At 33.8% G+C, this 14,319-nt stretch overlaps 1 protein-coding gene across 5 annotated transcripts in view; it reads right to left on the minus strand.

Annotated features, from left to right (window-relative positions):
- The window catches only part of LOC126755040 (uncharacterized), an 83,038-nt gene extending 69,542 nt beyond the window's left edge, over positions 1-13,496 (minus strand). For 3 of the 5 annotated variants that reach the window (XM_050467319.1, XM_050467316.1, XM_050467317.1), the window contains exon 1: positions 12,855-13,495. The gene's annotated coding sequence lies outside the window, so the exon portion shown is untranslated. Of the gene's footprint in view, positions 1-12,850 lie in introns of all 5 variants that reach the window. The other 2 variants (XM_050467320.1, XM_050467318.1) reach the window with 2 other exon arrangements.
- Positions 13,497-14,319: the final 823 nt, after the last annotated feature.

A 14,319-nucleotide genomic window follows, 5' to 3' on the forward strand; every position in this document is an offset into this window, starting at 1 on the left:
CATAAGTTTTGGTCACGAATGACTTATTTTTCTGGCCAATAATTTCAGCCAAAAATATTTGCAGTATAAAAATCAAGGCTAAAGTTAAAATAAATTTAAATGTGGAAATAAGGGCCAGACTTGAAAATCCCAATATTTTTCATGCCCAAAGCACTTCTTTGCATCGATGGCCTCCGTCGGAGCTATCAAAGAATACAAGGTTATTCTATCCAATACAGGGATATTATCGATTCTTTCGCTTAGAACACTTTTTTGAGTTTGGTGATTTTAATATTGGAAATTTTTATATTGAGGATTAAATTTTTGTCAATGTTTAAATGAGTTAAGCTCCCCCGACGAAGTATATCGCACCGTGAGGGAAACTAATGGCACACCCTAATATAACACACAACAATACACCACATATGTACATCACTCCACACCGCACCTGTATACCACGAGCTGACAAACAGAATGGTTCTCGTAGCAGATTCACTCACAACATTCCATTTGTCGCACGTCTTCTCTATCATTTCGTTCGACATCGATTCCACCTGGCTTTATTTAAATATTTAAATAAGTTACATTGAGTGCAACAAAATTTTGTAATAACAAGTAAAGAAAGGCCAAGTTCGGGTGCAACCGAACATTTTTTACTCTTGCAGCTTGCTAAAATCAAAGCCAGAGAAATGTTTTAAGGTGTAAAAACAATCATACAAAGTAAGGTCACCTGGAAGTTCGAAAATCTTTATATTAAGTATATGGGGGCTAAGGGAACTATTGGTCTGATATCTCTTAATTTCAGTTATATGTATATGTATATCACACATTGATCGACATTTTCAAGCGTAATTTAAAATTGTGTTATATGGGAAGTAGGCGTGGTTTTAGTCCGATTTCACACTGTGACGTAGGAATGTAGGAAGAATATTACGTACCAAATTTTATCGAAATCGGTTGGTCGGGTGCCGAGATAGGGGATTTCACCCGGTAGCACAATGGACCTAAGCGCCTCCCTTTTCGAGCAACCAACATTTTCTTTGGTTTCTTACTTCCTCAACTTATTTTGCAAAGAAGTTTCAAGATTTCATAATGTTATAAATCTCAATACAAATAATATGAAGTTTAGACTGTAAGCCATTTTTTCTGATAAAGAGGGAACGAAGTCTCACATTCAGCTGAATTGATGGATTGATAACACAAAGATTTTATGGGGCTTGAAAGGATGGCATATTATTCTCCAATCCCCGTTCTTTTTAAATATGTAGTTATGCAGGAGCATCGTCGATTGTGCAATGCAACAACTTCAAGCAACAGCACAAAATGCACAGGAAATGCACTTTTCATATACGCATACACAAGAATGTTGCAAGATTACACTGAAATTTAAGGGATTTCTCGATTTTTTTTTATTTTGAAATTAACTAATCGGCCGTATTTTTTTTTTAATAAATACATTAATCACGAATACAAAATGATTTTTTTAAGTTTATTTATTAGGTATGTAATAGTTAAATAAATTGTTGAAATTACGCGTTAAAAAAAGTCCTGTACAATGTCCACGATTGCGGCCGCAATTTTGATGAGAAGTAAAAATTTCAAAAAGATTATTACTCTGCGGGAAAGTCGTTATCTCGCTATGGAAGTTTTTTTCTGTTTTTTTGAAATTTGGCAAAATGGCAGCGGTTTGAACAAATAATATCGAATTTGGCCCTTTTTTCGACAGTTTTTCGTAGAAAAAAAATAAAAAGATTTCAAAAGAAAAATAAAAGCTTCCATAGCGTGATAGCGAATGACGTTAAAATTGTTCTCTCCAAATTGGAACTAGATATCTGCATTTGAGAGTGAAAATCATTCTGAGAAAACCGCGTTTAAAGATTGAAGTCACTATGTTCCCCACTCTCTTTCCTTTCTACAAGAAACGCTGTAGCGTCTGAAATAATTTGATTTTCGATAATGAATTTGAGAGAATGTTTACTACAGTGTTTAATATCCGATAATGCAACAAAAAGAAATCGATTTCTCGAAAATTTCACACTGAGACGATCCCTTAAGACTAAACTTATATAAAACTTCCTTCACCATAATTATGATATAACATACATAGTAATAAAGAATCGTAAAATAATACAGCAATACATCCAGAAGAGCTGAATATAATTGGCTGAAATTGGTTTAAAAACATTTCTATTGTTTAAAGTATTTATTTCTTGGTGTATAATCTGGTTTAATCTACTCCCTACTACGCAGCTTTAATTGCACGTGAGCAGCTGCCACTCGACAACAGGATACCAAATTCAACTCTACGAGAGAATATCGTCCAGCTACCGCAGGCAATTGCGTATATTATCTAGTATTCTCATATTATAGTAGATGGTAGTGTCAAAATCAGAACACTGCTCAAATGCGAATGCGTTGAATATCTTTAAAGAAAATATGTATGTATGTATGCTTTTTTTCATTTATGAACTTTTCTAAATGATATAGAGTTTCTAATTTTCAAAAGTTAATCAGATAAATCAAATGTGCAGGAATGAGAATTAAAATCATGACATACAAGATTTGAAGTAGATGTATTTAGACTATTTTTGTTAATTCGTTAGTCGTTACTTGGTAGTTTTATACGTGCGCTTTGTTTTTGTAAAATTAACAGAGTTTACCGAGTAACGAAGAATAGTCGACAAACAAACCAGTTTTTTTAGTTCAAAAGCTTAGTTTTTAGAAAACTTCGGAGACCTATGTATATATAAAGTATATATGTATTGTATATAAATGATCACCGTGACGAGCCGAGTCGGTTTAGGCATGTCCCATTGTATATATAGTAACTAGTCTTTCAGTTTTTGAGATATCATTGAAATTATTGTAGATTTGGTGCATTCAAAATACGCACATACACACATACATGTATGTAAAGCAACCAGGGGAGACCAGTTTTTTCGTACATCCTCTTTGTGGCACTCCTCAAATGAACGTAGTACGTAAGCGATTTTTCAGTGTATTCATAAATCCAACAATACATGCTGATGACAACTCAGTCATTCGCAAATGTGATCATTGAATGAGCAATAATAAGGACGAGATATCTACATGTACATAAATGCAAATTATTTTGCATACACGCATACTTAAGGGCATACATAAATATACGTGCAACTAAGGCTTTACGCGTTTTGCATTAAGCCTTCCGTTGAAAATCACAGCTGCGTTAATATTTAAAGCGTTTCCTGTGCAAAGCGTTTCCGCTGTTCTGAGAGGCTCCTTCATCAACGTTCCATTTAAAGTACAGTTTTTTATATATAGTATATAAATGATGTACCTCAATCATATGCCGAGCAAGTATTTCGAACATTACTATTGAGTAGATAGATTAGTGCTATTGAAACCTTTGAATTTAAGTTTAAGGGGGTATTCTGGTCTAGAAGCATGAATTTCAGGTAATTTTTAAAGTTTCGAAAAAAACAAGGCAGTTAATATCTTTACAATCCATTTTTTATTAGTTATTTGTTAATTTTAGAAGAGTACAGAAAAAAATTAAAAACTAAAAAAAGTAAAAAATTTCAAAACTTATGAGCTGACGAAGTGAGGGGGCTCTAAAAATTTCCACGTGACCAAACCCATGATTTCAACCCTCCTAGTTATCTGAAACCAAAAAACAAAAAAAAAATATTAATCTAGAATAATGTCGCAATGGCCGGAACTACGGAAAAGTGGGAAAAAATTTTTTTCACGAAATGGCGACTGCCTGAAAAAAAAGTTTTTTTGGATCAATTTTTCTGAGTATTTCGAATTTTTTAAAAATAATAAAAATAAAAATTTGGGGATGGGGCTAGTTCCAACCATAGACAAGCCTATAAAGAAGACTCTATAAAAATTTCAAGTAAATCGGTCTAGTAGAACCTGAGAAATCGTGGGTATCGTTCCGAAAAAGTCAGTTTTGAGAAAAACGCGTTTAAGGTTTAGGAGACAATTCTAGTGAACACGGACGCCACGTCACAAAATCGGCTGTATCTCCGAAAATAAGTCGAATTTTGAAAAATCCTTCCAAGGTCATATTTTTAAAAGTCTAAACTTTCAAGATATGCAAAAAAACAATCGATTTTTTTCAAAATCCCAGACAAGAATACCCCCTTAAAATGAGCGGATAAAAAAAATGGACATCACGAGCTATGAAACGTATCTATACTACACCAACCATTTTATCTAATTTCACTTTTTAAGGTGAAGTACGAAGTTATAACACTAGAAGGTTTAAAGAAACCAATGAAATGGGCACAAGCTGATGATCTGCAATATTTATACTCTCGCAACATGAAAGTATAACCGTTCTCTTCCCCCCACGGCTGATTTTTTACCGTAAATTTCGGTTAATCAGTGAGACATAATATTGAAATTCAAAGAGAATTGTGTTATGTTGCTACTACAAGTTTATTCTGTATCTAACCTGTTGGATAGTTTTCGAGAACATACATACATAATTGAATTTCAAGCACTATAAAATGTACATTGGTGTTTGCTTGTAAACTGCGCTTCAGCAGAAATATCATTGGGTTAAAACTAATGCTTCAGTTAGTGACCAACGTCCCGCCCTTCCGTAATTACCGCTCGTAACAAAAGAAATGTGTCAAAAGTTGTGCCCAGAGTGACAACGAACTATAAAAATCTATTGTTCTCATGTGTTCAATGGTGCCACTGCACAATTCGCTTACACGGTTTGGTAAATATCTAACTTTCAGTCAAAAATTTTCATAATGTTAAAGATCAAAACTAAAATACAACTATTAAAAATAGTCCACCGATTTATAAATAATTGTACATATTCGGCTGTGACTTTTAGTTAATTTAAAAATATTTCAAATATATTCTAGTTTAATTTTTAGCTACCACAAAATATCGATACTGGCACACCTAACACAGGTTTGCATTCAGTAATCAGCTGATGCACTTTTACGATAAAAATCCAATTTTAGTGGATATCCACATACAGTAGATGTTAGAAGCATTGGTGACTGTTGATTTACATTGCGCTCTCATAAGTTAGGTCGTATCAGCTGATTAGGTCTACTGTTTTGCGTCGGTCACTAACTGAAGCATAAGCTACGAAATAAGATAAAAAAGGCTATAATTTGGTGCAAGAAACTGAAATATAGGGGTTCTCCTCCGCTATTCTTTGTTCAAGATACTTAAGCAAATTATTTTTTATAAAAATGTGTAATAAATTTATACGTTGAATCAACTCATTGGAAAGTTGGGAAAAAATGGTAAACATTAGGCCGACGAGTTACTAGTATAATGAGATACTTTTCTCGGTTAACGCAAAAAATTTTCGATATTCAGTCGAAATAAAAAAAGTATGTGGCCAATATTTTGCCTCAGACAACACAAGATATGTTTTGCCGGAAAAAGATACTTGAATGCAATTTTTTTTAAGAAAACTGAATTAATACAAATATTTTATTGATTGTAATGTTTTTAAAAAATTAGTTTCATCGAGCGGTTCGGTTAACCCTTTTGTAGCTAAAAAGAGGCAGCTTACATAAATTTTAACCACAGCTACCTACAAAACTTGCCGGAATCGAATAGTATAGTTATGACCCTGAGAATTAAGGGGTTAGGGATAGTCAGAATTTTCAAAAAATTATTTTTTTTTTTGCATTTTCGTTAAGAGGGTATTCTACTTTAGAATTTTGAAAAATTCGATTTTTTTTCATATATTTAAAGTTTAGACCCTTAAGAATAATAGAATATATCCTCCAAAGAATTTTTAAAAATTAAAATTATTTTAAGAGCTACAATTACTTTAGTGATGCAGTACCTAGCCCGGTTCGGCCGTATCGAATTTTTTAAACACGATTTTCTCGAAACTAAACGGTACACTGTGGCCAATTTGGCTTCGCTAGCGGCATTTAATTAAAATTTTCAAATTTGAAAAACCGTTAATTTTTTTTTAACAATCGATAACAAATACATTCACTAGATTTGTATCGACCGCGGTACCGGCATTATCTCAAGTTCTATACAACCGATTTACTTGAAATTTTGTGTGAATCTTCTTCATATAATCCTTTATCGTTTCTACCAGCATCGTGTCAAAATTTTTGTTTTTAATATTTAAAAAAAATTCAGGAATTTCAAAAAAAAATATATAAAAAATGATTTTTATTATCAGACAGTCGCCATTTTTCAAACAAATTTTTTTTCGTGTTCCCTGAAATAGGGACTATAACAGCATCCTTAGTGATTAAGAATTTCTTTTGATTTTTGTTTTCAGACCACCAGGAGATCAATGTCACCAGGATGCGCCATTTTTTTTTTTACACCTGTCTCTCCCCCCCTCTAATTATTTTAATGTTTAATATTTTTTTGTAAAATTTTTTTTCTGTATTCTTAAGATATCAATAAAAACACCATAAAAAATGGATAATAAAAATATTAATTGCCTTTTTTTACGACACTTTAAAAATTACCCGAAATTCATGCTTCTAGAGTAGAATACCCCCTTAAGTGTAATATCTTAAAAATATGCCCTGAAAATTTCACTTTGATCCGATTACTAGTTTTTGAGTTATTCGACAAATAACAAAAAGAACTGGGGCACTTCAACGCGCTAGTGTGAAACTTTAAACGTGCTTTTCTCAAAACTATGTTTTTTGAACTGGTGACAACTATAACTCGAAAACCGCTCTGTAGATTTTAATGAAATTTATACAGCTTTTAGGTAATAACATAATAAACTCGGGCCTGATTGAAGGATTTTTGTTTTTTCAAAAATTTCGATTTTTTAAGATCAATTAACTGTTGATTTTTTCCCAAAAATTTAGAAAAAAAATTCCTGAGGCCGCCATTTTGTTAATTTTTGAAAAAATAAAAAATCCTTCGATCAGGCCCAGGATTATCTATTTATAAAACTAATTTTTTTTGTCCGATTGATTTTAGATAAATCTCCAAGGACTTATGGTTGTCACCGCAAGTACATTTTTTTGGGAACTGGGTCAACACAAACAACTATAACTTTGGAAATTAATTATTTTTTTTTTTTGAAATTTAACTTCAAGTCTACACATTCTATAATAATGGCATATTACTACTTTGGTAAAATAACACGATTTAATAGTAAAAAAAACAGAAAATTCTCATTTTTTCGTGCCTCCGACTACCCCTAACCCCTTAAGTAGGCGACCCAATTATTTTACTTCGTGCTGTTCCCTTTTGGATAATTCATTATTTTCTTTTATTTTTACTTTCAAACGTTTGGCAATTACCATACGTGGCTAAATAGAAAATGAATGCTTGTCATTCATTTATATTCAGCGCTAAACCGCATTGTGGTTAAAAAAATATATCAGTTTGATAAAGTTAAATAACAAACATATTGACCATTATAAATATACTCGTAGTAGTGTCAAGCAGTTAGCCAAAAATCACTATATTGCATACATTGTGGCCAGGGGAAGGACTAGACCAAAGTGTGCTTGGGAACGTATTCCACTCTTAACTTTGATTAGTATATGCGATGGCAGTCTGATGTAAATAATATATTCGGATATTGTAACGTTATGTTAGAAAAAAATCCGTGCCAAATTTCGTGAAGATAAGTATCTAGTAAAATAGATTTCCGCACAAGAACTTGGTTTTGAACGATAAGTTTGTATGATATCAGTCCTATAGTGGATTGCTGGCTTGAAATTGCTCAAAAATTAACAGCTTCTTGGTGAAATAAAAACATGTGCAAAATTTCAGTGCGATACCTCAAAAACTGCGGCACTAGTCACGTATATACAAGCAAACAGATGGACATGGCTAAATCTACTCAGCTTGGCACGCTGATTATTTATCCATATTCGGGGTGTTTTTTCTGTTGCCACTTATAAATATGGACTAAGAAGTATTTCACAGATGCTTTTACTACATATTTGCTTTCAACCCTTTTGTCTGTGTCCACAATTGTGCCTCTTCTTCTTTTTTCTTCTGGCATGGTCACATTTGCTGATAATAGTTGAGTAGATTTGACCACAAAGCTGAGTTGTGGTTCCAACCTAATGTAAACCCATATATTTTAGCTTCCTTCGAGCTTTCGATGGTGACAGCGAAGTGTCCGCTTATTGCAACATTTAAGTCGTCAAATTTAATTAGGAATCTACAACGAACTAACTGTCGGCTGCTAACTGCCTGCAGTCGAGAGACGCGCTCATCTCATGCCCATAAATAAATTTAGCTGCCTGCCCTCTGCGTTCGGCTGCTAACATCAGTGAGATCATAAAAATACTTATTACGAATTTCTAATTGCGTCTGCCACAAGCCGAGACCACATTTCGCGCCAAAGTAGAAGGACGACAGGTTTGGTTTGAATGAATGTGCACGTCTGTAGTCAACGTCAACATTTTGCATTTTGCTCTACCATGCTACTGCCAGGTCCTTTATGGCATCTTTGTCTGTGTTACTTTCGGTTGATGGAACAGCGATAAAACTTCAATGGCAATGCTGTTGACTGACTGAGAAAGGCCGAGAAGGTGAATTTCTCTTTCTTGTTAATAATGTGAAGACTCTTATGGTTGTTATATATGCAAAACTTACAGACCACAGTACTTCAGGTGACGATAATCAACAACCAAAAAGCTGACATCCACACCTACTCAACATGAAATGCATAACAGAACCAACAACAAATCGAGAAAGAAGTTGTATGGACGTTCAACGTTTCAATGTTCACTGAACCGTGCCTGATGTTCGGTATGTTCGCTGCCGTCGCTTGGTTTAAACTTTCCGCATCAGCTGTTTACAATACACATTTGTATTTCGGGCTTTTGCTTACAAAAAAGTTGGCTGTCTTATTTTCTACATTCATTTTTATTTACACATAAAAAGCGTGGAATTGCACGCATACACACATACAGCTGACATAAATTTCGAAAGTAGCAGTTGTGGTCCCTGAATGACCCGCAAGTTAACTTCCTGCCAAATGGCGAGAAGGATAAAACCTGAAGACAGCAATCAGGCATTTTGCAGATTACTAACATAAGATTAACAGGGGCCCCCGTGAGAAATGGCGCAAATATCTTTGCGTGGGATGGAAAGTGGACAGCCAATGCAAACTTTTGCAAAGGTAGAGGCAAGTTATAGAGCCAGATGTCCTTGAAAAGTTTAAGCAAGGCAACGTGGCAAAGTATTTTTCCACTTTAGTGCTCTTGGAGATAACTAATACGAGATTTGGTAGATATCATATCAGCTCAAAAGAGAATTATTAAGCTCTCTAAACCAACTTTCCGAAAAATTGGTTTCAATCTGATGCTGTTCTGGTTGTATCAATTATAGTCACGATATTCTGGTATTTTGCCATACAAATTTGAAATTTCACCGTAGGGTCTTTACTTATCTGCTCAATAGCACCTTTTTACATCATACTCGTTTTTAAATTGTTTCTTCTCGATTGCCTTTTCAGTTTTTTATTGTTTAGCGGTTGACATTAAAAGCATTTGTTGTATCTTAATTTAATGCTGTCAGATTACTTTATTCAGGAAAAGGTAAAATTATTATTTTTTTAATATCCTGAATAGGGTATTTAATTTTAAGTGGCAAAGAAGATTGTAACACCCTGAAGAAATATACAATACATAGCTTCTGTGCAACCGAAGTTTACGTTTTTTCTTGTTTAATAAATTATTTGATAATTTCAATATTAGTAATTTTGAAGCTGTTTTGCCAACCAAAAATATTTTCGTCGTCAAACAAAAAGTTAAAATTTATAAGTGAGAAAGTAGGGATATTTATTCTGTAAACAGTCACAATTATTACATTTCATTATTCAGAGATGTTTTTACACTTGAATGAAAATAAATATGTCGGTAACAAATATTAAAAAAAAGTAATTATCAATTAAAAATATATGTTGATTTTGTTTCATAATATTTACGAAATTTATGTAAAATTGGTTTATTTTTAACCTTTTCGTGTTTGAGTTGCTTACAAAATATAAAGAAACGACAATCGATTAATATCTATGATGTTCTCTATTCAGTATATTCAAAATGGCAACAAGAGTTCTTTTTAGTTTTGTGACCAGCTTTCAATTATATACAAAAGTAACTAGTTGAATTTTAATTATAGAGACTAGAGACTGGTTATTTTAATTATTAGTATTTTAAGAGTTTTTTGGCGGGTTTTGTTTTGTCTCAGCCAGGCTTCACTAAACTCTAGACAAGAAGACTTTGCCGGGACAATTCTGAACATATTTTCGGACATATTAGAAGAGGAGGTGGAACAAGTGTAAGGATTACGCCTTACACGTTTTGTAAACTTTTTAATAAATCTAAGGGATTACGGTACGCCAAAATTCATAATTAAGGAAAACTCCGAGCCCGTTCCACAAAGCGAAACTGTTTCAATTGCATAGTTTCATCAAATAATAGCAAGTGTGTGCAAGGACAAAGTGGTACCTGATTTTTCTTGGCACGAATTGCAAGGTCTACAACGACCAGGCCATACCTACAACCTGATGATGACACACGCTACTCCCTGCCCAAGCATATAATGTATAAACCTGCATTTCAACATAATTTTATTTCATTCAACAAAGCCAAGTTGACAGGTTTAAATTAATTAAAAGAAAGATTAAACTTGTCATAGGATAGATGGGGAACAGATTTAATTTGCTAAATTAAAAAGTGTCAGAGAATATTCCTACTGTGACAACAACAACACCAATTTATTCGTAAGAATAAGAATTTTCTTTTTAGTTAAATTTTATAATAGAAGCCTCAGCGCTATATATTAATTTTAGCTATTTTCAAAACTCTTATGTAAATTAAATAAATATATAAACATTAAGCGTATATTTTATTTACACATATTATTTACAAATATGTATTTGCTGTCCAACAGCTTATAAAGTATTATATGAATTATGATATTTAGCTTGTAAAGTTTTATTTTCGTTGAAGTGTGCCAACTTATGACTAAAAATTAATCATATCGGGCTGTACTGGATATATGGACCCCAAATCCTATAGTGAACCTACCGGGAATATGAGTAGGTCAATCTGTGAGATATATTACAGAAATGCGGAGAGAATCCGTTCCTAACAATAGTATGTACATTAAGGTGTGTCATTCTGAGTCAACCTTTTTTTTCAACTGAAAAACTAAAAACTTTCGAAAATGTGAAAACAAAAGTCACTCAAAAGATGAGCTCTTAATATTAATATTAAGAGGTGCCTGTTTCAAATTTTCTGTTTTCCATATAAATAACATGGAAAAAAATCATTTTTTTTGTGGTGGTTATTGTGCGGAGGTTATTATATGTGCACGCGATGGCTGCCAATAGGGATGGTAAACTCGATTCGGATTCTACTCGAGAATCGAGTTTGCTCGTAAAATAATCGATTTTTCGGAATCGATCTTCAGTAGTCGAAGTCGATTAAGAATCGATTCTTGACAAGTATGTATGTACATATAATACACATACTGAAACAAGTAAGGAAGGGCTAAGTTCGGGTGTCACCGAACATTTTATACTCCCGCATGATAAAGTGATAATCGAGATTTCATTATCCGTCATTTACATATTTTTCAAATACCGTATTTGTGTAAAGTTTTATTCCGCTATCATCATTGGTTCCTAATGTATATATTATACAGAGAAGGCATCAGATGGAATTCAAAATAGCGTTATATTGGAAGAAAGCGTGGATGTGAACCGATTTCACCCATATTTCGTACATGTCATCAGGGTGTTAAGAAAATATTATATACCGAATTTCATTGAAATCGGTTTAGTAGTTCCTGAGATATGGTTTTTGGTCCATAAGTGGGCGATGCCACACCCATTTTCAATTTTTAAAAAAGCCTGGGTGCAGCTTCCTTCTGCTATTTCTTTCGCAAAATTTAGTGTTTCTGACGTTTTTTGTTAGTCGGTTAACGCACTTTTAGTGATTTTCAACATAACCTTTGTATGGGAGGTGGGCGTGGTTATTATCCGATTTCTTCCATTTTTGAACTGTATATGGAAATGCCTGAAGGAAACGACTCTATAGAGTTTATTTGACATAGCTATAGTAGTTTCCGAGATATGTACACAAAATTTTGTAGGGGGCGGGGCCACGCCCACTTTTCCAAAAAAAGTGCGTCCAAATATGCCCCTCCCTAATGCATCCTTTGTGCCAAATTTCACTTTAATATCTTTATTTATGGCTTAGTTATGACACTTTATAGGTTTTCGGTTTTCGCCATTTTGTGGGCGTGGCAGTGGGCCGATTTTTCCCATCTTCGAACTTAACCTTCTTATGGAGCCAAGAAATACGTGTACCAAGTTTCATCATGATATCTCAATTTTTACTCAAGTTACAGCTTGCACGGACGGACGGACAGACAGACATCTGGATTTCAACTCTACTCGTCAGTCTGATCACTTTGGTATATATATAACCCTATATCTGACTCTTTTAGTTTACAAACAACCGTTATGTGAACAAAACTATAATACTCTCCTTAGCAACTTTGTTGCGAGAGTATAAAAAAAGTTTGAACTCCATTATCCTATCAAACATAATAGTGGAAGATAAATAGGGGCAACAAGGAATTTTCATTTCTGCGTGTCTTTTTCGGGTTTTTAAGCGTCGGTGATACATACATACATTATATGTGTACACCTATGTAGGTTGCCAACTTAATTATTCGATTAAAGCTTAAAAAAGACCGACATAAAGACAAATTTCGGTAGACTATCTACTTTAATTTGCCATACTTTTACAAACACCATTGGAAAGAGTTAACCGTAAAGAAGTCTTACAATTTTTGAACTGGCCAAAAATAACGTAAATTTTAATAATTGTGCAATGAAATATTTCATATAAATCAACTAACTTATAATACATACATACATGAACGATATGAGCAAATGTGCTGTGTATCAATACTCAGCTGGTTGAACGCCTAACGCTTTAATATTTGCCATATGGAAGAAAGTTTTTCAAGTACATAGCAATGTACATATGTATGTATGTAATCCGTGTTTTTTTCTCCTCGTGTACAGGTGTTCATGGGTCACGCGAAGCATCCGAATACTACAGTGGACCTTTTTAAGAATGGAAAGAGCTGTGCTACACCTTTCACTTGACTTTTAATATTAATTATGTGCTGATTTATGGGAATTTTGGGCTGTCACTGCCACCTTTGCATTCTAGACGCGTTAACAAATAATTAACACAAAGCGTATTAATTTTATTTGCAGTGCCTCAGCTGTGTTTGCCAAATTTCAGTTGTTTTTGTTAGCACAGTTTTACTTGTCACTTAAAAGCCATTAACAGCAATTCATTGATTTAGGGTTGTATTGAAAACATATATCCACTGAATTAAGGCGAGGCCTTTTCCATTTTTTTACTCACAGCTCATACCAGAGCCACTAACTCGAATTCACGTTTCCGTTAAAACAAACCGAACTCCTTCGTCACTAAAAGATGACTGAGATGCCGCAGTGATAACCAGCGCAGATATGAAGTGAATGCTGTTTCTCATACACATTTGCACCCACGACCAGAGCAACTGAGGCCAGAATTCGGAGTGCTAAGTTACGTACAAGCTTCGGAATCGGAGAGCTGTACTGACTGAACCGACCGCCAAATCTACAAATGGCACTAGGGCACTGGCACACAAAAACAACCGCCACATGGCTAGAATTGTCACCCACATCTCACCCCGAATTAACTTCTGATGTTGTTCAAATTCGACTGCGATTTTCTATCCTTTCAGCAGCTGCCAGTTGAGCGTTTTGTTGCTACGCTTGCGCGCTCTCTTCTCTCTCGCCTCTGCTCTTTCGTTTATTGTAATAATATCCTAGGTAACCGGCTGATGATATTATAACCGTAATAAATACTCAAGAAGTAATATGCTAAATTGGCATGTGGGTAATTTAATGCAAATTACTTGTAAATTTTACATTTGCAACGGTTCAATTTAAATCAATTACTGCTGGGAAAATACAGGGGGAAGATTTTTTACCCCTTTATGTACATTGGGTAAATTTCAAGTATTTGTAGTATTGAAGCACCAATTTAATAACATATAGTATGCACAATACTTTGATATGTAATGAGAGGCAAGAGTTGTAGCACAAGTTCATTAAGTTATTTACATTTTTGGTTTAAATTAGCATTCGAAGTCAAATGTTATTTTTAAATATTATTATATGACTAATCAAATTAAATTCAATTCGGACAGGTGTGCTTACTTGCTACAACAATAAACCGTTAAGAGAACAAAACTATTATGTGTATTTTGTGGGATCATAAATAACCTACTTTAGATAACTCTAAACTTAATTACTAATACTAACATAAATGGTTTGCA

Source organism: Bactrocera neohumeralis, chromosome 4 (assembly GCF_024586455.1).
Source record: "Bactrocera neohumeralis isolate Rockhampton chromosome 4, APGP_CSIRO_Bneo_wtdbg2-racon-allhic-juicebox.fasta_v2, whole genome shotgun sequence".
Lineage (NCBI taxonomy): Eukaryota > Metazoa > Arthropoda > Insecta > Diptera > Tephritidae > Bactrocera > Bactrocera neohumeralis.